The following is a 25,058-nucleotide window of genomic DNA, read 5'->3' on the forward strand; positions in this document are numbered from 1 at the left end:
ATAGATTCAAGATGGTGGCGGTCTTTTTCTGTTGAACAGAGTCCTTCTGACTACACCAACCTGCCCCTTCCCTCCTTTCTAAGAACAAAGGCCTTCAGAAATGCAACCCCCTAGCGTGAGACCTAGCTCTTTCTGAATGGGTGTGCACTTTGATACTTGTTCCAAGGCCAGCGTTCTGTGGAGTGGGTGTCCCTGGGAAAAGGGTATTACCTGCACTTACAAAGGAACAAAGAGAGGCAATCCCACCTGTCTACATTCCAGCCAGTAGTGCAGGGTCTAGCCTGTATGGGGGAATACACATTTCTCTTCCACAGCTAAACTGAGCCCACAGGCCTGACACACATGCAATATCAATATAGATGTGGCTGCAATGCTCATAAGTAGTACCATGCACTATGGCTTAATTCGGGCATATCTTTATTTTTTAGAGTTTATCCTGCCACCATCAAAAGTTACGTGTGATCGTCATAGATTTGGTACCAGGGGAGCATACCTTAAATGCTGCCCCTGTGCTACAGAGACTTGGCTGTCATTGCAGCTGTCAGAAGGGCAACTGTGACCTCTGAATTGTGCCACTGGTAGAGCTTGCACCGTAAATAAGGACACTGATGCAGCAGGACACAGATACACACTATGCTTTTGTCATGGAGTTTCTGAAAGGGGAATCTGACCAGCAGATACCCTTTCAGAGATGGAATTACCCACATTATTTTATTATTTAATTTTTGACCAGCAGACACCCCTTCCAGATGGCACATTGTCAGTGTCTCTTATGCACTGAACAGCACTTTTCATGGGTTAAGGCTGGTGAATAAAACGCCCATGCCTTCACTCATGTAGAGTTCTGTGAAAGGCAATAGGGAGACCACAGGTGACGTCAGGCCCATCAAGATCCTTCTAGGCCGCTGGAAAATCCGGTGCAGGAAGCATTCTGAAGGGCACTTCAGCTGGCCCTCTGCCTGTCTCAGGCCTGATATAAACATAGGCAGGAGGAGAGGTGAAGGGCGTGATGACGTCTGGAGGAAGAGGGAAGCTCAAGAGTAGGAGTGTTTATTGCTTGTGTGAATGCTGTGAATGTGTATATGAGGGCCTGATTCTGAGCATCTTGAAAAATAAGAAAATTGTCATTCCATGATGGAAAGACACCTTTCTTATTTTACATGGAGCATGAAATCAGGCCCGGAATGTGTGTGTCTGTGTGAGTTATTGTTCTGGTGAGCACCGCCTGAATGATTGAAATAAGCTGAATGGGTGTGTGACTGCTTCTTTGAAAGGTATGAATGTGTATAAGAGGGCCTTGTTTTGAGCTTCATGTAAAATAAGAAAAGTGTCATTCCATAATTGAAAGACACTTTTCTTATTTTATATGGAGCTTGAAAGCAGGCCCTGAATATGTGGTTCTGTGTGAGCAATTATTCTGGTGGGTGCAATGTGAATGATTGAAAGAAGCTGTATGAATGTGTGAATGCTTGGGTAAATGCTGTGAATGTTTTTATGAATTTGTGTGTCTGTGTAAGTGTTCTGATGTTTGCCGTGCTAATGATTTTAAAAAACTGCATGTCTGCGCGACCGCTTTTGTTAATGGTGTGAATGTGAACATGAATTTATGTATCTGAATTTGTATATAAATGGTGTGAGTATTGTGAAGACACCATGAAGCAAGACACAGACAACAGATTCAACTTTCTAATCAAAAGCTTTATTTTACGTAAATCATGATGGTGTAAGCCCTAACTTGCCCTATACTAAGGTGGGATTTCCCTATCTGAAGAAAATTAAGGATAGTGTGGGTCAGTAAGTTCAAGTCACAAATCTGTCTGTGTTCAAAACCTATACTTGCCCTCACAACTAACTGTATAGGATGTGTTAGGGATATTAGCAGCAAAAGGAATAATGTTCAAAATATAGTTCTGATCTTCTTCCAGCTCTTGGCTTATACTCGGCTTTCCCTTTCACAAGTTCAGAACAGTTCCAAAAAGGCCCCAGGTTTCCCTTCCACAAGAGTTCAACACAGTTCACAAAATCTTGGGGTTCCCTTCACCAAAAGTTCAACAAAATTCACAGGGTTTCTGGGTTCTCTTCTCTAAGAGTCCAACCCAATTCACAAAGTCTTGGGTTTCCCTTCCCCAAGAGTTCAAATCTTCTAGCTTTCAAAACAATACCAGTTCCAATCTTGGTCATTCAAGCCTTCCGGTAGTTCACATAGATAGCTCTGTTTCTTCATTTATAACTCACTTCAGCAACTGTTGAAAAAAACACAAGCTTCTTTGCATTTGCTTTCCTTGGCCTTTTCCAAGTAGGGGTCACTCGGTCTAGGAGAAGTTGTCGGACCACACGGTCCACCCATTACAGGTCACGCACCCGATACCCCTGTTGCTTTTCTTGGTTCTTTTCAAGTAAGGATCACTCAGTCTAGCCGCAGTTGTCGGACCACACTGTCCACCCATTACAGTTCAGGCAAACGATACCTTTTGCTTTGTTATGCTTTCTGTATTCTTTTGGCTTTTGCCAACACAGGTTTCCACTCTTAACCTGTAGTTCCTTGGGTTCCTTTATATTTGGTCAATGCATACTTTCACGTTTATCTTCCTTGGCAATCGCTTGGATTTGCCACCACTTGTGGCTCACACTCTCACTTCATATCTTTCTTGGTAATCTTGTTTTGTCCCCACTTGTGGATCACACATTTTATTCCCTGGTATTTCCCATTAGTACCACCTTGTTTTATTTCATTCATAAGTGCTCATCGCTTGCTTTTGTTTTATACGGTATTAAAATATACTCTTAAGATCTTTCAGTCACTTCATTATTCAATGTTACTTGTTTCTACTTTCAAAAGTGCTTGTAATAGCTTGCAGCCTGTTAGGTATTGAGATATACTTGCTTTGGCCTTTCATAGTACTTATAACAGTTCTCGTTTTTGTTCGGCATGCATACATGCTTGTTTCCAGTCGTTTGGTATTCATATATACTTGCTTTAACCTTTCATAGTACTTATAGCTGTTCTCAGTTTGTACAGTATTCATACATGCTTGTTTCTAGTCCCCAGACCGCCCCAGTACGAGTGTTCCCTTCTTTTCACTCACCATTGGTATGTGGCAGCTCCTTTGGGTTTCTCTGCTTCATTTCCCGGCTTCTATTCGCTCTGCTGTCCTTTTGGTGGGAGCCACAGTTAGCATCTCTTGCCATCCTAGAATTGTACAGCACACAGCCCTGCTCCTCCCCAGTGGGAGCTACTGAGGGCACCACGCGCTCTCTCTGAGACCTGTAGCGATTGGGAGGCTTTGGCGCTCCGCAGCCCCTGCTGTGGGCACTGGCTGGGAGGACAGCAAGACTTCAGACCCTCTCATGGCCAGCCTTGGCCCCGACGCCTCACTCTCACTCCTGCTTGGCACGGCTTCTCTCAAGCCTGTTCCTCTCCAGCCCGCTCTGATTCTCCAGGCTGCCTCACCCTCTGTGCTGGGTGGGCACTATTTGTATACACCTGGAACTTGTTAAATGACTGCAGGTGTGAATCTTTACCTTTAATTGCCTGACCATAGTGAAACCTATTAGCTGGACCGGCCTGGCAATTACAATTCTACTCCTCCAAAGCCCTCTTCCTCTTCTCAGTACCAAAGTGGTGTTTAGGGAGGTTTAAATGAATGGAATTTTGCATAACTCCCGTTTGTTTCCTTCTCATCCTGGTACTAGGCTGATATCGGTCTATACTAACAAGAGGAGGCTGATGTGTGTTTATCCCAGCCAAATGAGGATGTGTCCTCCTAATTGATCTCTTCCTGGTGCCAGTATAAAAATGGCATTTCTGAGGGTCCTTTTGAAAGGAAGAAAAGGAGAAAGGTTTACAATAACCTAAAAAGACTGTTGGGACAGAAGGTTCATTGTGAAAATGGAATAGGGGATACCAGGTCTCACGCAAGGATGTCCTCTCCCAGCTCCCCAAGTTCCCTCCACCCAAGTGATACTCCCTCACAAATCCACCCCCAGGGTCGGGATCCCAAAGCGATGGTCTTTCCCTGGTCTCCTGAGCAGAAGAAGCCGGGGGAAAAGAAGTGAGGACGCCCTCAGGTTCCTCACAGTATGTATATGAATGTATGTATCAGATGTGTATATGAATGCTGAGAATATGTATATGGATGTATGTGTATCTGAATGTGCATATGCATGGTGGGAATGTGTATATAAATGGTGGGAATGTGTGTATCTGGGTAAGTGTTCTGGTCACTGCAGTGTGAATGATTGAGAGGTGTGTGTGTGTCTGTAAAGGCTGGGGCTTGGAGGGGGTCTTGGTACAGGGCACTACCAAGGTAAGACAACATGTTCTTGATGGCGGCATGTATTGTCCGCAGTCAGTAAGAACATGTTTTCTTCTTATGGCTTGGCATTTTATTCCGGATATCTATGATAAAGTACGCCCGATCATTGTTATTATGTGGCTAGACTGACATATGCTGCTGCAGCCAGTATAGCAATGATTTCTTTCTGCGCATCAATGGAAAAGCAAGCATGTAAGTGTTATCAAGTGCCTGGACTGGCATGCTTTCATGCAGAAACATTTTATTTTTTATTTACTTTGGCATGCCCTTTTAATGGCAAAGTCAATAGTAGTATGTTCCTATGAACGGATACTGGTATTATGCGCAAAGCAAACAGGAGTATGTTCTTATATGGGAATACTGGCCAATATTGGTGCTGCCTGCACAGAAATGTATGATTACAGCCAAGGTGAAAATGTTTTATGCTGGCATATATTGTAGGGGAAGGCATCACTAAAATGTGTTAGTAAATGCTCTTTAGCACTTTTGGTGACTTTTATCTATTGATTTATTTCATGAGTTACCCTGCAAAACTGATTGCAAGCTGTCTGGCTTTGTACCATATTTTCTACTTAAAATGTGCTGTAAAATACACAATTTTAACCATTATTCAAAAAGAATTCTCGGTTGGAGAGCTCTCCCGAACCGTCCTTGGTTGACCAGGAAGGACAGTGACACAAAAGAACGCTTCTTTAATTAAATGAAGCACCACAAAACAACGTTTATTTAGTTCATTCATTTAGTTGAGAAAACATCACATTTTTAAGTGATTAAATAAAATCATTTTTGGCAATCCTTCATTTATTTTTCCTATAATCAATTTTTTTTACAAATCTGATCTTGGTGGCAAATAGAAAATAAAGTTGCTTCTTTTAGCAATTTGCATACTCTCACACTTTATTCCATACATTGATCCCCTTTCTACATAACTCTCACCCCTTACAATTACCATCCCTCACACCTCATCTCACACTATAGTTTGCATCCTATGTCATGCTGCACACACATTACACGTGCAGACATGCGCGCACGCAAGCACGTGCACACTCACACATACAAACACATACCACATTTAAATTGATAGATCGTCTTACACAACTTACCAGACACAGCCAGATGGCCAGTTAAATTTATTTTCTCACAATGTCTAGGCCACCTTAAACAACACCCTGTACAGCTTTCACTTCCATCTCAAACAGTTTCTAGTGCATAGAATACCTCTAAAAAAAATCCAACTTAGATCACTACCTAGTCATATTCCTACTACACTAAGCACGAACTCCCTCTTTCAGAGTTTATGCTGTGCCACACCCAGCGTGTAGCTCACCCTATATAGCCCAGTGCCATGAGGCCTCTATTGAGGTAAGAGAACGCCTATGAAACTGCATATACATGCACGCATTCACCTAAACGGGTTACACGCCTATGTGACAATGCTCTCACATCGTCTTAAACAGCGTGTTCCCTAATAGCCCAACCTAACATATTTTACCCCAAATCAAGCAGGTCACACCCTACCTTGGGCAGATCAAGCACTCATCTAAAATATGACACTACTTCCTGTGCACAGTCACCCCTCACCTCACCAACCTTACACATTCGTTTTATCAAAGACACTGATGAAGGCTGAAGCAACCTTAAAGTACAAACACAAAAAAGAATCATAACAGAAAAAGTACAATTCATTGTCTGTTTTAGACACTTCTTCCTCTGCAGCGCCTCTTTATCAAATTATACAAAAATCCGTACTGATAACTTCTGTCCTGGAGGAGGGCCATGCTCTAGTACTCCTAAAATGAAACAGAAAAAAAATAGTTAGCTCTGTCTACATCACCTCCTTTTTCTAGAAGTTGCTCATACTAATTCAGTCTGCTGATACAATCAACCTTTTGAGGCAGACAACTACATTTTGTATTTGTTTACTTTTTCTGTACAGGGTTTTATGGACATATATTATCTCACTTCCAAGGTATGGCCTTGCTTTAACTGATAAACCTTTGCCCAAGACACTATAGCATATCAATGTTTCGAGAAGCTGGGATGCACAAAAGAGAGCAGAATCTAGTTAAAAGAGCAGCAACTTGTAAATATGTTAACTTTAATAGACTAAAACACAATTTTTGGTTGCTTGCTTACAAGGCTTCATAGGTCAATTCCTCTGTTACTTTGTCAGTATCTCACACTCACAATCCTCTTCCTGCCCCTTCCTTGCTTCAATTTCTGTGCTCTTTGATGGCTGGAAAACGGAGAATGACATCTGGACCATGGTGAATTTGTAACTGTGTTATTTTTTCATTGTATGTTGGGGTTTTCATTGGGGCCTAGCTGCATAGAGAGACAGCATTGCGCTTGTCTTCGCTTGTCTTCTCTATATGTAATTTTCTCATTTTCTTTTCACTTGTTCACTTGCACAAGAGTGCTTGGTCAGTGGACAGCAACAAGTGAGCTAAAGGGGAAGCTGAAAACACTGTGAACCGATAAATGTTCCGCGTGATGATTGGTGCCTGCCGGGGGCAGATAACCTATTTCGACGAGGATACTACAGGGGATTGCGGTATGTGAATCCTCTGCTGTAGCTGATACAGGGTGGAAGTTCCGGCCCAGAACTAGTGTCTGGAAATAAGAACGAGAAACAATTAGGGGTTTTGGTAAATCCAATTCATGGGCATGGTGTTCTGGGAATAGTCACAGTGTTATGTTATGGGGTTCGTGCCGCGCACTGCTTCCACACGCTTGTCACTCTCTGACACAAGTCTGCAGTTTTAAGTGCTATAAACAGTTGTGGTATTGTTATGTCATGTTATCGACTGTGAGGATTGGAGGATTTAAAGGGTCTTAGGAAATCCACATTATTTCACCAAAATATCTTCTTTCTTCCTTCACCAACCAGATGCCCCCTGCTCTGGAATGTCTTCCCTGCCCTCCTACACACACTTTTTTTGCTCTGGTGGAGTATCCAGTGGTTGCAGAGTAAAAAAAAGGGGTGGAACAATGTTCCACTCTGCCCCACACCTCTCTGCCCTCCACGAACCATATGACCAACCGTCACCACCCTCTAATACAAACTACATAACTATACCTCTGTGTGCCTTTCTTCCACTCCATTCCCACAACTCTATTGTCAACATGGAAAGAAACACAGCAAAAGGAAATAACCACTATTAGTTTCAGTCATTGTCCACCACAGCACCCAGCTTTATGCACCCTCCCCTTTCTAATAACCCACCATTTGCACCGCTTAAGGGACGTGCCCAGGTCTATAGCCAAAAACGTTACACGAAGCCTGCAGCGATTTCCGGTTCATCGTGCGTAATAGCAGAACACAAATGTTCATCACTGAATGCATCCTTTTCTACAGTAAAGCATGGCTATGCAATGGCCCAAGAAAGGGCGTAATGACCCAAGCAGGCTAGTCAAACAAACAAAAGCATAGTATGGGCGAGCAAAAGACACTTCCCCGTTTTGTCTTGTGGCACCTTGAAACACCATTTGCTGTATAGGCGCATTATAAATATCCAATAAATAAAATAAAAATGTAACTTGAGCATGCTTACAACTGTTCAGAAGGTCTCAGGGGATCAAAAATGTCAGATCTACCTAAACCTCTCGACTAACACAGAATCCTGGAGCCTGGCCCGTTTCATTACATATACCTTTACACCTTAACATGGCTATGAACTGCAAAGTACTGCATATTTTTGGACAGGGGCACACTTTCTCCTGTTGTTTCCCCTTTGTGATGAACAGCGACAAACAGAACACTAGAACACTCAAGACACTTAAAAAACACCTTCACACCTTTATTATTGTTGGGTTGGGTGAAATGCCTGCAGGTCTAGGGTACTTCAACTAGAACTATAGTGGGATGGCCTAAGCTCAATGTGCCAGGATTGGAAACTGAAATAGGGTGCACAGGCCCAAACTAAAACTCCTTGAGCCCTTGTGAGGACTCCCTAGTCTAAAATGGTGTACAGTACCAGGGATATAGCTTCCAGTTTTCTTCCTTGGTTCAATCACAGGCCTCAGGATTTAGACTCCAAAACACCTGTAGGCTTCTCTTGGAATTCGTTTTGGTCCTGAAATTACCAGTCTCAGGTCATGTATTGCCTTCTTAAGCTAAATGGTGTCACCAATGCCTACCAGCAAGTACTTCCCTCCTCTCTTAAGGGATGTCTTACCAGAAATAATTGCATCCCCTCTACCCTGGGCTAGGGTATTACTTTACCAGCAAGTATTTCTTCCCGCTTGCCCGAGTTGTTGTTAGGCTTGTGTTATTATCACCCACTGCCAGGGCCACCTTGCTGGGTTAGGAAGTCAAGAGTCTCTGTTTTCTACTTTATGGTCTTTGTCTCCTGTCAGGATCTGAAATAAAGTGCCCAGCAAGCATGTAACAAAGTACTTTCCCTACTCTCTGACCTTGACCTCAGCTACAGCCCAATGGAGGCTGATTTTCCTTCTCTTAATTGTACTGCTTTTCCTTCCTAACAGCTGGGCAAGCTCTGTTGCCTCCTCCTCTCTGGCTCTCCAAGTGTACTCCTTGTCGCAGGACCACTCTCCTGAGTGTGTAAAAGTCTGATTTTTCCTATCCTTTTATAGGGCTGTGCACTACATTGATTGCTTAATAACACTGAGTTGGCCAAGCAATTTCCCATTGTCCTAGGTGCTCTAAGATAGTTTGGTTCTTGGTTCCCTTCCTCCTGTTCATGTGTTTTGCTTCCCTACTACAATATCCCCAGGTGTTGCTCTTTTTCTTCTTCCTCCCTCCAAGTAGATGATGAACGTAAGAGGCAGTCTTGGGCAATCCTCCATCATAGCGGACCTTGAGGAAGCAGCTTACAACTGCACCTGTAGCCCACCACCAACATGCTTCAGAATGCCATCAGAAGAGCAACAGTGTGTGCAGTGAAAGCCTGAGGTGGAATAGGCGGTGCATTCCTGGCCAGACCGCTCTGACATCAGACCTTGAGGAAGCAAAATGCGCCTGATCATGGATCCTGCCCCCAACGTTCTTCCAAATGCCACCAGAAGCATGTGCTAGGTGATAATCCAGCCGAAAAGGCCTGGTGGTGGCACTTAACTTACTGGCCCTCATTACAAGTCAGGCGGTGGACCATGGTGCTATTAGCACCATGGTCCATGCCGGATTCCGCCATGGTGGATGGGGGAATTACCGCCCCATTCCAAGGTGAGTGGGGCGGTAATTCCCCATTCACCATTTGCCCTTCCCCATTCCCATTTTTGCCCCATAGGGCATAATGGGGATGGGGAAGGCGCTAATTACGGCTCCGTAAATTACGGTGCCGTAATTAGCACCAAGGTCGCTTAGCGCCTCGGACTTTAACGCCTGCAAAGAGCAGGCGTTAAAGTGTGAATCAGGCGTTAAGAGTTAACGTTAACCCCTTAACACCTGACTTGTAATGAGGGCCACTGTGTGGTACGCATCCTCATCCCTGAAAACAAGGAAAAGGGTGCTTTTTTGAAGTGTAAAACATAGAGATCTGCCTCCTTGAAATACAAACAAAAGGGTTGCGTTTTTTGAATAGCAAGCTGGCACCTACTAAGGGCTTTTACATATGTGATGCTGAATTCATAGCAGGGCTTCACAGGCCACAGGACAGGCCACAGGACAGGCCACAGCACATTCCCCAGGTCGGTTTCTATGAAGACACTACAACACAGTTCCGGGGTTTTGTTTTGTACCAACTAAAAACATTCCCATGCGCCTGGCTGTTATTGCAATTTAAAATTATGTCACAGTTTGTGTGGGGCAAATGAAGGGGACCAGACCCCAACCCCTTGAAGACACAGCAGAAACGATTGCTCCACACTTCAGGAACTGCGCACACTTAGTACTGATGAAAAGGTTTATATTTATTGTATTGCCCTTTACGGATAACACGTGTTTCGACACACCAGTGTCCTTTTCAAATCAGGGCTAATAACAAAACTACATGATGTATTCAAGTATGTTCATGAAATGAAATCAACAAGTCAAGTGTATGTTATAAACCAAAATGCATTGTCACATTAGTATGAAAACAAAACCACAAATAATAATATTTATGTTGCAAAATCACAGAAAGTTAGGGAGCGGTGGAAGGGGAGGAGGTTTAAGGTAAACGGACACGAGAGAACGAGAGGAGGAGAAAAATACAAAGAAAACAAAAAGTGAATATTTCAATTCAAGTGTACAAGTCATATGAACGTAGTATTACAAGTCCTTTTGATAAGTGATGTATAGTTGCACCCATGGGAGCCTTACCTATGTTCCAAATCTAGGGTTCCAATTTGATGAAACAAAATATCATGGGACGAATCCCCCTATTAGAAATCAGGTCGAAAATCACGGGTTAAAAGCCGTTTAAGCACTTAGCTCTCATTTATTCACAGAAACCTATGGCGTCTGCTAAGCCATATAGTATATGCCTGACAGGGATACACAATTGTATGTCTACTTGGAGTAAAATAGTCTAACGTATAAAATCATTATGAGTCTGTCAAATTCAATAAGCTGATGGTCCTATTTAAACTCGACTGGACGCGAGCTGTATCTCGACCTTGAAAGATTTCCCAATTTATATGCAGCCATGTGCTTGTAGTGCTACGGTTGCAGTTGCCCAAATGCTACAAAAATATTATTATTACCACCTCTAAATGAGGGTTAGTACTGAAGTATTATTCTATGACTAGGAAGCCCGCTTAGTCGGGCGTGTACTGCTGTTAAGGCTTACCTTCAAGTCACACAAAATCTCCTGATGTCTGGTGCGAAAGCTGGCTGCACTTCCTGTTGTATACAAGGGTTGTCATAGCAACCCAAGTCCTACTTCTATTTCCAGTGACGTCCTGTTCTGTGTGTCGAAAAACCAAGCGCCATTTTTTGGGCTCGTTTGCCGTATTTCGGATAGCAGACAGTGAGTAAACACCCAGCAAGTTCCCATGGGCTTGCAAGCTACGATTATTTGCATCGTATCGTAATAGTTAAATACATGTAATTTCAGATTGAATAAATCTCAATTCTGCAAATAAATAAATTGTTAATTTTATGCAGTAAATTACACCGCAGGGTTTCACTTCAGATGGTGGGTGGGGCATAGGTACATTAAATATAGTACATGGCCAGATAGCAAAAAAGGCCATGAATAATGTAGAAAAGGCTGACAGAGGGTACCTGTTTTGGGGGGGGCATTAGATCCAAATTTACACCGCAATTTGCCCAAGAAAACATGATTGATGCTTTTCATAAAGTGGGTCAAATGGATATCAATAATCTCTTTGAGCGCAAAAACAAGTTAAGCAACAGATTGAAGACCAAAAATAACAATTTAACGTCAGACGAAATCAAAGCCCTGAAAAATCTACACATGGATCAGTCCATAGCCATTAAGGAAGCCGATAAAGGGGGAAAAATAATCATCATGGAATCATGGACCGCGCAGATTACCAGATGGCCGAGAATCACTTAACAACCCCCTTTTGTTATGAAGAACTTCGGACTAACCCCACCATGGAAATCAAAAATTGGATAATGTAGCAGATCCAAACTTGGGAAAGGAAAGGCCTAATTACTGAAGATGAAAGAGCCTACATATCTGTCTCACACCCTGTGGTCCCGACTATTTACTTTTTTTATTAAACTTTCTTTATTTGTCTTGACAACACACCAGAAACAAACAAGGCGCCACATGGCACCGGCAATAAGTCAATGGAATCGACAACGTACATTATTAGCCACACATCATGCATCAATTACGCTTTACAGAAGATGAGGTAGCAGGCTGGATATCAACAGCTATATCAGGAAAAGAGCAGCACCTATGGGGAGCCCCGAGGGGAGGACACGACAGAGTCAATGGGTGAGGCCATGGCAGCCATATAGTCCCGAAACCTCCACCAGATGTCTCTCGGCCTCGAGTGGGAGTGTTGCATTGCATTCCAAGATTCCTCAATATCGTGAACCCATGTGATCGACTTGAGCCACTGTGCATAGGTAGGGGCCCTGGGACGGAACCAGCATAATAGTATACAGCGGACCGCCAACAGCATGCCCAGACCTGCAAGCTTCCCAGAGTATCGGGGAAGCTTTGGGAGATCATGAAATAGGCAGTGTAATGGGGTGGGGGCTATGGTATATTCCAGGATATCTGATAGCGTGGAGCAGACATCCAACCAGAACTGAGTGAGACGGGGGCAGTGCCATAACATGTGAATGTAGGTAGCTCGATCCATGCCACACCTGGGGCAACTGGGAGGAACGGTGTTGAACATGCAATGTAGTCTTACTGGTGTATGATGGTATCCGTGTAGCACCTTGAATTGTATTAATTTAAATCTGGTATTATAGGATACATTGTGGGTGCGGCCACACATACGGGACCATCTCTCTTCAGTGAGTTCAACTCCCAGATCCTCTTCCCACGCGTGTTTCAACCCTGTAAAGGAGGGGGCCATCCTATTCTGCAGTAATGAGTAAAGTCTCGACACTTTGCCCCTAAAGGAGAGGTAGGAGCAGATTTCCGCCACTATTGGGTCATCTGGGGGCAAGGCAGGGAAATCAGGGAATTTGGATTTTAGATTCTTACGTAATGAGGAGTATTGTAGTCATACTGAAGGCCGGCCTCTAAGAGGTGGGGGGAGATCCAGCCACTCAACAAAGTTCTCCCGTTCATAGGCATCACGGAGTGCCAGGAAGCTACCATCCACCCAGTGTGATATGACCGATTGTGGGATATGTGGGACATCGGGAAGAAAGTTCCATAATGGCAGGTCACCGTGAAACGGATGAGGCGTGCCAACCATTGCCCAGAGTTTGGACAATGCCAAGGACGTGGCAGCAACCGGGTCCGTGGAGTCTGGGTCAGAGGGTGCTGGTTTGAGGATCAGGGAACCTATCACACGGTTTGAGACCGCTAGTTTTTCCAGCCGAACATGTGGGGGGGGGGATCAGTGGTATTAAACCAATACGACGCAAACTGCGATTGGGCTACTATCCAGTATCTGGTGAAATCAGGAGCGTTGAATCCACCCAGTTCTTTGGGAGCGGTCAATGTGGACAGCTTAAGGGCGGACAGCTCCCGAATGCCATAGAAAGGTGTTGGTTATCTGGCGCAGCTTTTTGAAGAAAACATCCCCAGGCCACACAGGGAGGTTGGTAAAACGATACAGGAGTTGGGGTAATACCACCATTATAAGGATTCCGATCCTCCCTGCTAGTGAAATGCAGAGTTTGGACCAGCTGGAGGCCTTCACTGCAAGGTTAGTTAAATAAGTCTGATAATTATCCTCGCGAAGCTTGGCTACGTGACGAGAAACTACCACCCCCAGGTAGGTGATGCTGGATGGCGACCAGTTAAAGCCACATAAATCTGCAGGGGGTTGTGTGGAATCTGTAAGTGGGAATAAAGTGGACTTGGAGCAATTTATTTTAAGGCCAGATATGTCCCCAAAGCGAGCCACATCTGCTAGCATGGGGGCGAGATTAGAGTTGGGGGACCGGATATAGAGAAGAGCGTCATCCGCATATAGGGAGATCACATCGGATTGGTTGGTCGTGCGTAGGCCCCTATGCGAGTGGGATTGGCGTACCATGTCCGCAAAGGGTTCCATTGCAATGGCGAATATAAGGGGGGAGAAGGGGCAGCCCTGGCGAGTGCCTCTGGATATCTGAAAGGGAGCAGAGCATCTGTCTCGGTCCGAACCCTGGCCGATGGGGCAGTGTAAAGTAACCCGACCCATGCACGGAAATTGGGGCCGAACCCGCACCTCTCGAGGACTCGCCATAGATACCTCCACGAGACTGAGTCGAAGGCCTTCTGCATGTCTAGGGTGGCTGCAACAGCCTGCGTGGTGGGACTGATTCTGCTGATTACATTGAAGAGCAAGTTCAGGGATGTAGATCTACCCGGGACAAATCCCGCCTGGTCGGGGTGAATAATGTGCAGCATGTGTAGGGCTAGGCGGTTGGCAAGCAGTTTAGCATATATTTTAACATCGCTGTTAATCAGAGACAGTGGTCGATATGAGCCACACTGAGTGGGGGGCTTACCTGGCTTAAGGAGCACTGTTATCAGCGCCTCTCGGAGAGATGGGGGGAGAATACCCTTTTCGCACGACTCCTCCCATAAGGCCAACAACTGCGGAATCAGGATCAATTTATATCGTTTATAAAAATCAATGGGGAGCCCGTTGGGGCCAGGGGCCTTCCCTGATGCCAGCGATGCAATGGCCTTGTCAAGCTCTTCAGAAGTAAACAGTCTCTCCAGGAGTAGGCTGGTTTCGGTGGACAGCACAGATAGGGGGAGGGCCTCCAAGTAGGCATTAATTTCCGGGGCTTGGGGACCATTGGCGGCAGAGTACAAGGAGGTATAGAATAGCTGAAACTGGGAGTTGATGTCCTGGGGGGAGGTGGCGAGCGAGCTATCGGGTCTGACTATCGCAGGTATATGGGGGAATTTTACCTCACGCTGGGCAAGGTCACGAAACCTGTCCAGCTCGGAACCCAGTGCAGCCAGAGTAGCTGGGGAATGGTCGTGTGCATATTGGGACTCCAGGATAGCCAGGGCCGTTTCACTGGCAGCGATGTCTAAGCGGATTTCCTTAAGGATGCCGCAGCATTTGGATATGGCCATCCCCCTCACGTACGCTTTGAACGATTCCCACAGGACAGCATGCGATGTTACCAAATCTGTATTGATCTCAAAAAATTCCTCAATGGAGGATTCGAGTTCGGCTGCGAAGGCCTGGTCGAGAAGCGCGTATGGTCCTAGCCTCCAAAGTCTAGCCTTTTCGGCATCCTGGCCCCAGTTTAGGGATATGAGTACCAGTGAATGGTCCGAGATCGTCCTAGGGAGGACAGCCAAGTGAGATACTGATCTGACCAGTGTGTCGGTTATTAGCCATCTATCTATCCTGGAGTGGGACTCATGAACCGAAGAATAAAAGGAGAACGTGTGGGAATCAGGGTTCATTAGACGCCATACATCCACAACTGCCAGCCGGTGGAGGGATGTAAGGATAGTGTAGGCTGCCTTGGAAAGTTGACAAGGTCTGGTGCCTGACCTATCTAGGGCGACATCTAGTATGGTATTGAAATCGCCCCCCATAATATTGGAAGTAGGGGGTAGCTTTCAAGGAGGGCAGCTAAGTGTAGGTAAAATTCAGGGTCGTCGATATTGGGACTATATATATTCAGGATGGCTATCTCTTGGTGGAGCAATTTGCCAGCAATGAACACGTATCTGCCCAGAGGGTCGATATGCGAGTGGTGGCATGTGCATTGCAGGCTCTTGTGTATCAGAGTAAGGGTGCCACGGCTTTGCGTTGAACAGTTAGTATAGTACCTCTGGGGTCCCCATTGTCTAGCAAACCGCTCGCACTGCTCTGATCGAGCATGGGTTTCCTGTATACATAGAATTTTCACCCCATGACGTTCAGCATGTAGCTGTACCTGTCTCATCTTTCTGTGATTGCCCAACCCCCGAAAATTCCAGCTCATGAGGGTCACATCAGTGTTAGACATACTCGCGTGAGTACTGCTTGTATTCCTGCCACAGGGGCGCCAACCACAGGGAGCTAGTGGATCCTGCGGAGCACGGAGCCCCGTTTGTGTACTCAAAAGACAAACGGGACTCTAGTGGTCGTCAAGACTTTTTCAACCATAACATACCCACCCCCTCCCACCACCCACATCCCTCCCGCAATCGGAAGGACGAGACCCAAACAAACCCATACAAACCAAGAAATTCTAGGCATCTACGCCTGGGGGACTGTTAGCTGCCGGACAGTGGAGCACCGGACTTGGGAGAGTGTGAGGAGAGTATGCAATCTAATATTATTAACCACAGCATTTGAGGCATGAACAGGTAACAGGGGGAGCCATGGCCCATAGGGAATGAAACAAGTGAGCAGGAGGGAAGCAGCCATGGGTCCCAATACACCATCTAGGGAGCCAAATATGGAGTCCGAGTGGTAAGGGCGGGAGGGGAGTCCGAGGACCCACCCTCGGGAACATAGTGGTAACCATAGAGTAATACCCAAGACAGGGTCTTGCTGGGGAGTAATGCCCCTGGAACAATGAGTCAGCGTGGCAAACAAGACCACAAATGCATAGGATAAAAGGAGCAACGTGAACAAACCAGCAACCAATGAATTTCAACGATAGGGTGCCATCATAAGGGGAGAGGCCAGGTAATATGCAGATTAAACATACATCCCAGTTTGGGAATAAGTGGCTCAGCCTGGGAAGTGTTCGTCGATAAATTTGGAAGCTTCCTCAGGGATGGTGAAAAAGAAAGTTTGATTAGAGTGTTCGATTCTCAGCTTTGTGGGGAAAAGCATAAAATATTTAACTCCCAAGTCCCGTAGTCTCTTTTTCACAGCTATAAAGGTTTTCCGCTCCTGCTGCACTGCCACGGAAAAGTCCGGATATAGATGTATCCTCGCCCCCCCCGAGGAGCAGCTGCCCCTTAACTCTGGCCGCCCGTAAGAGGGCATCCCGATCACGAAAGTTCAGGATCCTTGCAATGATGGGGCAGGGTGGTGCGCCCGGCCTGGGTTTCGCGGTCAGGGAGCGGTGTGCCCCCTCCACCGCAAATTGAGCTGAAAGTTTGGGGCGATCCAGCAGTGTTAATAGAGTTTGTTCCACATATTCCTCCATGGGCTCACCAATGTCGTCCTCGGGTACGCCAACAATGCGGAGATTATTTCGCCTGGAGCGAGATTCAAGGTCGTCATTTTTCTTCTCCACTGCCAGGACCCGACTGGTGAGAGTGGTAACCGCCACACGGAGGGAGCCCAGTTCATCCTCAGTGGTGCCAACCCTTGTTTCGATTTCAGCGACCCGGCTATCTGTTCTCTCGATATGAGCCTTTATCGACGAGATGGTACCATTCATATCGTCTAATTTGGTATGAAGCGTGGTGAATCCTTTGCGCATGTCCTCCAGTATTTTTTGAGAGTCATCTGGGGATGAGGATGACGAGGCGGTGGGCGATTCCTCTGAAGGGTCGGTCAGCGGTCTGGAGGGTGTTTTAGTGAACATATTCAGCGAGCTTTGCTTCCTCCCGGCTCCCACTCCCTTGGTCATGGTGGCGATTAAAGCTCAATTCACCGGCAACCCAAGCTGTCAGGTTTGGCAGGTTCCCCCTCGGATGCAGCTCAGGATGAACCCCTCCGGGGAGGCAAGGACCACTGAAGGCCCGTCCCGCAGTGCTGCTGGGGACCACTGATATTCTGTGCTGGTGCGGGAGGATATGGCCGGTGCAGCGATGGTAGAGGGGTGATCAAAACGCAGCCAGGAGCGTGTGGCTCAGCGGAGCAGCGGCGTTTCCTGAGCTTTACGAAGGCCCTGCAAGCGATTCGCTGGGTAGTGAGGCCCGGTAGGCAGTCCCAATTTGAGGTGGCTGTTCACATCGCATGGGGAGGGGGATAAACTGTATAGGCATCCACGTGTATGCCCCCAAGTCAAAGATTTGAAGTTCCCAGCAGGGGGCACGAGCGATCAGGGCGCCAGTGGCAGGGAGCGAAGATGGCACGTATTATGAGTCGGGCCGAGTCCAGAAACCACGGACAGGGTATCGGAGTTTCCACAGGTGCCCGAGGACACGGTCCGGTCAATGGAGAGGGCCGCTCAACCCCCCCGGCCCTCGCCCCCTACCTGGGGTCCTGCCCGCGGAGGGGTGACCGGATTGAAGAAGCTGTGCGGGTGAGCTCAGGGGCACAGACGGCAGGCCAGCAGTGTCGGTAATCTCTCAGCAAAGGCATCGCTGGTGTCATCGGATGTCGCATCCACAGTAGGTATGGCAGGCCAACAGGCGAGGCAGCCGTCGGGGGACCAGGGAGAAAGGAGCCTGGCCACGCAGGCCCCTCCCCGCAGCAGGCCGCAACACTGCGCCCTCAAGTGGCCGGGAGGGCCACGTTCCACGGAGCGTCAGACGGGTTGTCGAACAGAAGGAGTCCCAGCAGAGACCAGGTGGCCACAGCTTGGCACCGGGGCGCGGTTCTCAACGAAACATTCCCAGGGCACAGAGGATGGGATTATAGAGATGCACCGTCGATTTCAAGCCGGTGCAATGGGGTCGCGGGCCTGAACGCGAAGGATCTTTGCTCTCCCCGTCCGGAGCTCAACACCTACGTGGCCATCTTGCTTCGCCGCAACAGCGCCCCCCTCCCGACTATTTACTTTTTACCTAAAGTGCATAAAACATTCACTAAAATTCCGGAAGGGAGACCAATTGTCAGCGGTATAGGCTGAATCACAGAGAAAATCAGTGAATTTATTGACAATATATTAAGCCCACGAGTACCTGAAATTAGAGCTTTTTGTAAAGATTCCACTGATGTTATTAAGAAACTTCAAACCATCCATTGGAAGGACACATACAAACTTGTTACCTGGGATGTCCGAGCACTGTATACATCGATTAAGCATGAGGCAGCCATTGAAACTATAGAATATATATTTCGTGGGGAAACTGCTTCACACTATCATTACGTAACTATGCTAAAGTATTACGTAACTATGCTAAAGGAAATGTTGACAACAACTTTGGAAAATAATATCTTTCTATTCGACAAAAGATATTTCAAGCAGAAACAGAGAGTAGCTATGTGCGTTAAAAATGAAGATAAACTCGTTTACACGGACCAAAATGCACAAGACAAAATTGTGATGTGGACCAGATTTATTGATGATATTTTATTAATCTGGAATGGCAATGACTGAGAACTCATCGAATTCAAAGATCATTTAAACAATAATGAAGAAGGGATTTTCCTGTCAGGACCATCGAGCGATATTAGCTTAGACTTTCTGGATCTCACAACATATGTGATGGACGGCAAACTGTTGACCAAAACTTTCCGCAAACCGACAGAAGCAAGTTCAACCCTATTCACAACGAGCTGCCTCCAGAAAACAGTGATAATTAACATACCAAAAGGAGATTTTGTAAGAGCTCTGAGAAATTGCACCAATACTACTGACTTTTTACAGGAATGTGACCTACTGAAATATAGATTTCACCAAAGAGGCTACAATAGGAGATGTATAGAATTGGCATATGCAAAAGTTAATACAATGAATAGGGATGCAACTCTAACACCTAAAAACCCTAAACGAATAGAGGAACATAACAAAGTGAGTTTTATCACAACCTTTTCTCACAACAATTTTGAAATTAGAAAATATTGAAAAAAACTGGCATCTGCTCAAACTTGATGAACACCTCAAAGAATTTATTGATGAAAAGCCCAAACTAATTTTCAAAAAAGCCAGAACCTTGAAAACAAGCCTTATCCCATCCCTACTCCCAAAATTACTAACACCAAGACCAGAACTATGGTTACCAAGTGTACCAAAAGGATTCAGGAAGTGCGGATCATGTCGCATGTGCAAATTATCACACTCAAACACAGAGACTTTCTCAGACTCAAGAGGAACAATTATTACAATTAAGGATACCATTAATTGTCGAAGTAAATACATTGTATATGCAATCATATGCACATGCGAACGCATATATATTGGAAGCACTATAAGGGAACTTAGGTTTAGAATACGTGAACATTTTTATGGTATTAGTAAACCGGATACAACATTGCCACTTGCACAACACTGGCAAACCAAGCACCAATTGGATGATAAAATGAATTTGAGGTTCATCGGGCTCAAACAGGCTTTTCTGGACGAGAGAGGTGGAAATAGAGAAGCCCTCCTCCGCCAGATGGAAGCCTGCCTTATTTGCAAGTTCAGAGCAACAGAATTTGTCCTGAATTAAGACCACGAGATGGCGTATTTTCTCTAAACATGATCTTTAGTGATTAGTAATATTTCACGTGTAATACGTATTAGTATCCTACATGCCACTCCTTGCCTGACCAGTATATATATTTCTATGTAAATTTATTGATTTGTCTTATTACACTAAATATAGAACTTGAGTTACTTGCTAGTTTGTTTAGTCCAAAATGACGATCCCAAATAGCTGCTTTCAGTTTAATTTCATTAAATCTGAGAGCCAGATTATCATGATCTCGTCATGCCAAGCTTTTAAAACAGAATGAGGGCAATTGAGTACTTCATTTTCCAGAAAATATGCATAAATTGAGTCCGGATTATCCTTATTCAACAAAATGTTCACATAAAGGGAACAGGAGGCTATAATTTTCCGGGTGGTTAGTGAAATAAAGTCCAATTGACTACGAATGGCTTCCACGGGTACAGACTGTGGCAGTCCCGGCACTGATCTCCACAGCTTTCCTTCTAACACACTCAACCAGGCCATTTCTTTTTTTTGTATGTACCTCCAGACTGTACAGAATGCAAGGCACGATACAAGTTCTATATAATTATAATAGGCCTTCCGAGGGCCTCCTGATTTCTGGATAAAAGATCTAATGGCCCTAAATATAGTGTTAGTTTTGTCTATAATGGTTTTGGAGAGTATTGCAACCTCCATCTTATTTGGAATGAGTAAACCTAGATAGCAATAACTGTTAACTTCTTCTAAGTTAACTTTTTGAATAGCCCACTTGCATCTCTTGATGTTCTTCCTGTTTGCCTTGATAATCATAATTTGTGTTTCAGTTAAGTTCATAGTTAGCCCGTGTTCATTTGCGCACCTCTCCAAAGCCACAAGTTGTGCTGCAAAACCATAGCCGTTTGGTCACGGACTACAATATCATCAGCATCTGACAGCTATGCTATTGGATGTTGAGCGATACGTGGAGGATAGTTTTTACAATGCTTCAATTCTTCCAGCATGCCACCTTGCTTTAGGCCGTGATTCATCTGGAATGGCTCATTGGTCCTTCCTTCCTGATTGATTCTAATTTGAACACCATTGTCATTATAAAATGTTTTCACAAAATATACAATCTGAGGGTGCAGGTCCCTTTTTACCATTTCTTCCCAATAAATCTGGCGATCCAGCCAAAGATTTGATAAAGTACTAAAACCCTTCCTAAAACCTGCTTGTGTTACGCTCATCAGGTCTCTGCGGAGGCGTTGGGGCACGGTCGCAGCCCTCCCAGGGATGAAACTCCTCTTGTCTGTTCCTCGCTCTGCATCTGTGTGGGGAACTGCAGTGATGAGCAGTGCGGTTTCTGCGTGAATACAACGGGGGGTCGTATGAGTATGCAGCCTGTGGTCCCTGACCCCTTCTCCACACCTCTTCTCCCTGGATGTGGCTTCCATCGGGTTGCACTACTCCTGAGGCTCACCTGCTGAATGATGATGATGATGAGCTCTCCGTCCTGCTGCTTCTGGTAGGGGCGCTTGTTGTACGGAACCGAGTTCCTTCACTGGTCCCTTGTCGTGGAAGTCCAGGCCAGCTGCAACTAGTCCATTTCTCTTGTGGGTAAGTGTTTCCCTTGTTTCCACTTGCCTGCTTATCTTCCGACTGTTGTAATTGTATTTGTAAAGTTTGTTCTCTGTCCTTTGTATGTAATGTCTCTTTTCAGTGCTCTGTTCCCTTGCAGGTGGTGTAGTAGTGCCGGCGGTAGCTGTGGTAGAAGAAGCAGAGCCGGCGGTACGGAGGGGCGGGGCTGAGATGGTCCGACAGCTGTTTAGTAGCCTTTAATGGTGCCTTAGGTTGTACGTTAGGTTTTAAATGCGGCGGGACCCTGGGTAGGGTGTTTTTGGGAGTTCTAACCTTGTCTTGTCTTCTTTTCCCGTTTCTGGACTTCGGCTTCGTAGGACAGAGAGCGCAGGTGCTGCGGCGTCAATTCGGGATCTGCCAAGAAGATGGAGTGTTGCCGTGAGATGCGAGCCAGGGTCCAGGTAAGGATGCTGTCGTTGCAGGATCACGAGGTAAGTAGCTGGTCCAGGCAGCGGTCAGCATCACGTTGCACTGAGGTGCAAAGTAACGCGAAGCGTTTGCTTGAGGGATCGGTGGGTTTATATAGTCTTGTTCCCGGCCACGCCCAGTAGCTCTGGTCTGCCTGCTGCCACGCCCTGCCACACCCAATGAGTCAGTACCTGAAGACCAGGCCTATGGAGCAACGCCCGATGAGTCAGCACATGGGGATGTTCTCTGGAATAAAGGCTTCCAGCACCTGGAACGTTCTTGTAAAATAAAAGCACTCCAGCACTGAAGTAAAATAAAAGCACTCCTGTGCTGAAATAAAGTGTGCACTGAAGTAAAATAAAAGCACTCCTGCATTGAAATAAAGTGTTCCTGCTCACATCTCTATATGAGCCTGGCGCTAAAGGCGCCAGGACTGAGCCCAGCCAGGGCCCCTATCTTTATGCATTCTGTGCCAATTCTTAAACCTCATTCTTAAGGGTTGATTCTGGCAATCCTGCACATTTCTCTTGACCCAGCTTAGTTTAATTGTTTTTTCTTCAATGCTATCATGTGATCATAAACATTGGTGTGCCGGTTATTATTGGCTATGTCTATTTTTTTCACATTATTCTCAGTTTTATCTTAATGCGAATAAACAATTTTGTAATACTCTTCCAAATTATTAAACATGAGGTCATTATTGATTATCAATACATCTAGCAACATCTGATTTAATTTAGATGTGTTCCATTCTGTTGTCAATTTGCACCCCACCCTTTATCTTCTTTATTGGCTAATCACAATCATTGCTAAGAGCGAATTCTATCACAACATGATCACTCACATCATTAAGAATAAGCTGAAATGTGTCATATTTTCAAAGATTTGGTCATTGGTCAATACAAAATCAATCCATAAAAAACATATGCCATTAGTCCAAGTATAATAGACATTATTCTTGCCCACATCGATCATTTACAGAATTTGATGTGTGTGAATAAAGTGCAACCACGGATTAGAATAGTTCATTTTCATCGCTTCTGATGGCCCATATGTTATGGGTGTTTCAGAGGTAGATGTAATCTTGAGAGAGGATGACTTGGTTATTAGGAAACTGTGGGCGTCTATAATTAAAATCCCCAACTATATAGTATTGTCCATTTGGGGAAATGCTAAACCATATTTCAAGCAACAGGTCTATATTTTTGATTATGGTTTCAGAGTGTAGATTACCAGGAGGGTTGTAGACATTTATAACTGACAGTCTTGACTTAGTTTCCTTCTGTCCTCTTTCAATAGTAATTGACAGGACATACTCTGAATCTATAATCAACGATATAGACCTGTTGCTTGAAATATGGTTTAGCATTTCCAAATTACATGAGGACTACAAAACCTTCACTATCGATGGTCACAAAATAACGGTAGCATCGTCCGTCAAAATTCTTTGTATCTTCCTCGACTCCGCACTCACCATGACCCGCCAGTTCAACCACATTGCTGCCGCCTTAGGGCACGCAATCAAACCTATCAATGCCAGCAAGCCATTCCTCTCCTCCCAGAATCGCCTCGAAATTGCCCGAGTCCTGATTGGATCCAAATTGGACTATTGCAATGCTCTATTGTGTGGAACCTCTGAGAAAAATCTGCACAAACGCCACGACATTCAAAATAATGCTCTGCATGTAGCACTTCACATCAAAAGACATGCCCACATATCAGAGGCCAGAAAGTCTGCCCACTGGCTCTCGGTCAAGGACAGAATTAAATTCAAGGCACTGTCCTCCACCTACAAATGCATTGCTAATGAGGCTCCTCAATACCTTGTGGACACCATCAAAAAACATTCTTCATCCAGGCCTACTCGATCCACCTACAAACACTGGCTCATCATACCTTGCTTCAACAGGAAAAGAGCGGGCTGCACCAGCTTCTTAGCACGTGCCCCAGCCCTCTGGAATGAACTGCCGCCTCAACTGCTTAACTAACCCTCGTACCATGTCTTCAGGAAACACCTCAAGACTCTGCTCTTTAATTAACCTTAAACATTCACGGTTCATGTATCTGCCTCTTCCATTCTCCTCCCTAATACCCCTGCCTCGCAACTATTGCCTAGATGCCTGTGGGCTTTGTGCGCTAGTATAAATGTACAAAATAAAATAAATAAATACTCAGAAGAATGAGTAGGAAGGAACTCTTCCACTTTCAGCCTCATCACAGCAGCAAAGACTAAACCCCCAAAAGGTCAGCCACTCATATTTTATCTTGCGTGTCGCTGAAACACTACATAACCATCTATAAACAAAGCATGCATTATCTAGGTTTCATCAGCACTCAGCAAGAGATTCAACCCCAAGGAAATAGTTATAAAGGATCTGTACCCACTCATGTTCCATGAGCGGATGATTATCTGCTTATCTTCAGCGCATTCCAGTCACTCCACTTCAGAATCATACTCCCCATAGTAATGAGAGGTCCCAGTAGTAGTAGGGATCATTTTAGTTTGTAGCGTAGAGCATACCTTATTAACAATATCCTTAATTACAGCTTCCATCAATAGGCTAACAGTAGGGCCCACTTTTAACTTTTTTCTCTTCCATGGGCTTTAACTCTTTCACAAATTCGTAGCCTAGCGACAGAAATACAGGAGCCTGGGTCATAAGTAGTTCAGTGAAAATTGGCGCGCCCAAATGAATCGCAGCCCAGTTGGACCCCCAAGATGTATACAGAATTTCAACCAATTTATGATCTTGAGTTGTAATAATTTTTTCAAGGTAATATTTGGTGAATTAATTTAAGAACGTTAGACAGGTTCAAGAACGGGCTAGATGCAGTAGCATATAAAACAGTAATTGTTATCTTATTAGATGTGTGGTTAATTGCATCAGGTATAGTAAGTCTACATTTAGTGAATTGCCAGTATTTGGAATAGGCAATGAGAGTTTGGACTTTTGGTCAG

General features: G+C 45.2%; 1 protein-coding gene across 2 annotated transcripts in view; it reads right to left on the bottom strand.

Annotated features, from left to right (window-relative positions):
• Positions 1–5,022: 5,022 nt before the first annotated feature.
• LOC138503207 (pancreatic secretory granule membrane major glycoprotein GP2-like) overlaps positions 5,023–25,058 on the bottom strand; it is a 964,255-nt gene continuing 944,219 nt past the window's right edge. For both annotated transcript variants that reach the window (XM_069622794.1, XM_069622793.1), the window contains exon 10: positions 5,023–6,106. The gene's annotated coding sequence lies outside the window, so the exon portion shown is untranslated. The remainder of the gene's footprint in view (positions 6,107–25,058) is intronic.

The sequence above is a fragment of the Ambystoma mexicanum genome, chromosome 11, assembly GCF_040938575.1.
Source record: "Ambystoma mexicanum isolate Mex_15411 chromosome 11, UKY_AmexF1_1, whole genome shotgun sequence".
NCBI classification, from domain to species: Eukaryota; Metazoa; Chordata; class Amphibia; order Caudata; family Ambystomatidae; genus Ambystoma; species Ambystoma mexicanum.